The sequence below is a fragment of the Arachis hypogaea genome, chromosome 4 (assembly GCF_003086295.3).
Source record: "Arachis hypogaea cultivar Tifrunner chromosome 4, arahy.Tifrunner.gnm2.J5K5, whole genome shotgun sequence".
NCBI classification, from domain to species: domain Eukaryota; kingdom Viridiplantae; phylum Streptophyta; class Magnoliopsida; order Fabales; family Fabaceae; genus Arachis; species Arachis hypogaea.
Window position 1 is genome coordinate 40,414,111 of NC_092039.1, and position 3,225 is coordinate 40,417,335.

A 3,225-nucleotide genomic window follows, 5' to 3' on the forward strand; every position below is an offset into this window, starting at 1 on the left:
TTTTTCATTGATTTTGTGACTTCTCATGATCATCAACCTACAAAAAAGAGAAAATAACAAAATAAAATAGATAAAATATAACATTGGGTTGCCTCCCAACAAGCGCTTCTTTAATGTCATTAGCTTGACAGAGGACTCTCATGGAGCCTCAGAATTGCTCAGAGCTATGTTGGGACCTCCCAACACCAAACTTAGAGTTTGAATGTGGGGGTTCAACACCAAACTTAGAGTTTGGTTGTGGCCTCCCAACACCAAACTTAAAGTTTGACTGTGGGGGCTCTGTTTGGCTCTGCCTTGAGAGAAGCTCTTCATGCTTCCTCTCCATGATGAAAGAGGGATATCCTTGAGCCTTAAACACCAAGGATTCTTCATTCACTTGAATGATCAACTCTCCTCTATCAACATCAATCACAGCCTTTGCTGTGTCTAGGAAAGGTCTGCCAAGGATGATGGATTCATCCATGCACTTCCCAGTCTCTAGGACTATGAAATCAGTAGGGATGTAATAGTCTTCAACTTTAACCAGAACATCCTCTACAAGTCCATGGGCTTGTTTTCTTGAGTTGTCTGCCATCTCTAGTGAGATTTTTGCAGCTTGTACCTCAGAGATCCCTAACTTCTCCATTACAGAGAGAGGCATGAGGTTTACACTTGACCCTAAGTCACACAAGGCCTTCTTGAAGGTCATGGTGCCTATGGTACAAGGTATTGAAAACTTCCCAGGATCCTGTCTCTTTTGAGGCAGTTTCTGCCTGGACAAGTCATCCAGTTCTTTGGTGAGCAAAGGGGGTTCATCCTCCCAAGTCTCATTTCCAAATAACTTGTCATTCAGCTTCATGATTGCTCCAAGGTATTTAGCAACTTGCTCTTCAGTGACATACTCATCCTCTTCAGAGGAAGAATACTCATCAGAGCTCATGAATGGCAGAAGTAAGTCCAGTGGAATCTCTATGGTCTCATTTTGAGCCTCAGATTCCCATGGTTCCTCATTGGGGAACTCATTGGAGGCCAGTGGACGCCCAGTGAGGCCTTCCTCAGTGGCGTTCACTGCCTCTTCTCCCTCCCAAAATTCGGCCATGTTAATGGCCTTGCACTCTCCTTTTGGATTCTCTTCTGTATTGCTCGGAAGAGTACTAGGAGGGAGTTCAGTAATTTTCTTGCTCAGCTGACCCACTTGTCCTTCCAAGTTTCTAATGGAAAACCTAGTTTTAGTCATGAAACTTTGAGTGGTTTTGATTAGATCAGAGACCATGGTTGCTAAGTCAGAGTTATTCTGCTTAGAATTCTCTGTCTGTTGCTGAGAAGATGATGGAAAAGGCTTGCTATTGCTAAACCTGTTTCTTCCACCATTATTGTTATTGAAACCTTGTTGAGGTCTCTGTTGATCCTTCCATGAGAGATTTGGATGATTCCTCCATGAAGGATTGTAGGTGTTTCCATAGGGTTCTCCCATGTAATTCACCTCTTCCATTGAAGGGTTCTCAGGATCATAAGCTTCTTCCTCAGATGAAGCTTCCTTAGTACTGCTTGGTGCATTTTGCATTCCAGACAGACTTTGAGAAATCATATTGACTTGTTGGGTCAATATTTTATTCTGAGCCAAAATGGCATTCAGAGTGTCAATCTCAAGAACTCCTTTCTTCTGACTAGTCCCATTGTTCACAGGATTTCTTTCAGAAGTGTACATGAATTGGTTATTTGCAACCATTCCAATCTGTTCTTGAGCTTCAGTAGGCTTCTTCTTCAGATGAAGAGATCCTCCAGAAGAGCTATCCAAAGACATCTTGGACAGTTCAGAGAGACCATCATAGAAAATACCTATGATACTCCATTCAGAAAGCATATCAGAAGGACACTTTCTGATTAGTTGTTTGTATCTTTCCCAAGCTTCATAGAGGGATTCTCCTTCCTTCTGTCTGAAGGTTTGGACTTCCACTCTAAGCTTACTCAATTTTTGAGGTGGAAAGAACTTTGCCAAGAAGGCATTGACTAGCTTTTCCCAAGAGTCCAGGCTTTCTTTAGGTTGTGAGTCCAACCATGTCCTAGCTCTGTCTCTTACAGCAAAAGGGAATAGCATAAGTCTGTAGACCTCAGGGTCAACCCCATTAGTCTTGACTGTGTCACAGATTTGCAAGAATTCAGCTAAAAACTGATGAGGATCTTCCAATGGAAGTCCATGGAACTTGCAATTCTGTTGCATTAGAGAAACTAATTGAGGCTTAAGCTCAAAGTTGTTTGCTCCAATGGCAGGGATAGAGATGCTTCTCCCATAGAAATCGGGAGTAGGTGCAGTAAAGTCACCCAGCACCTTCCTTGCATTGTTGGCATTGTTGTTTTCGGCTGCCATGTGTTCTTCTTCTTTGAAGAATTCGGTTAGGTCCTCTAAAGAGAGTTGTGCTTTGGCTTCTCTCAGCTTTCTCTTCAAGGTCCTTTCAGGTTCAGGATCAGCCTCAACAAGAATGCCTTTGTCTTTGCTCCTGCTCATATGAGAGAGAAGAGAACAAGAAAATGTGGAATCCTCTATGCCACAGTATAGAGATTCTTTTAGGTGTCAGAAGAAAAGAAAAGTAGAAGACAGAAGTAGAAAATTCGAACTTATCAAAGGAGATGGAGTTCGAATTTTGCATTAAGGGGTAGTGCTAGTCCATAAAGAGAGGGATATGAGAAGGAGGGAAGTGATTTTCGAAAATTAAGTAAGAAATTTTGAAAATATTTTGAAAAACACTAATTAATTTTCGAAAACCAAGAGTGAGAAAGAGATCAAGTGATTTTTGAAAAAGATTTTGAAATTAGAAATTAAAAAGATTTGATTGAAGACTATTTTGAAAAAGATGTTGTTAAGAAGATATGATTAGTTTTTAAAAAAATGTGATTGAGAAGATATGATTTGAAAAACATTTTAAAAAGATTTGATTTTGAAGATTAAAAACTTGACTAACAAGAAAAGATATGATTCAAACATTAAACCTTTCTCAACAGAAAAGGCAACACACTTGAAATGTTGAATCAAATCATTAATTGATAGTAAGTATCCTTGAAAAAGGAAAGAAATTGATTTTGAAAACATATGATTGAAAAGATATGATTTGAAAAAGATTTGATTTTGAAAAACTTTGAAAACCTGAAAAAAATTGCATTGAAAAACAAAATCTTCCCCCTTGTGCCATCCTGGCGTTAAACGCCCAGAATGGTGCACATTCTGGCGTTTAACGCCCAAAACTATAC

At 39.7% G+C, this 3,225-nt stretch overlaps 1 non-coding gene across 1 annotated transcript; it reads left to right on the forward strand.

Annotated features, from left to right (window-relative positions):
• Window positions 1-1,837: 1,837 nt before the first annotated feature.
• Window positions 1,838-1,945, forward strand: LOC112798805 (small nucleolar RNA R71). The gene has a single exon (XR_003200402.1). It is a non-coding gene; the product is annotated as a small nucleolar RNA R71 (small nucleolar RNA).
• The last annotated feature ends 1,280 nt before the right edge of the window (window positions 1,946-3,225 follow it).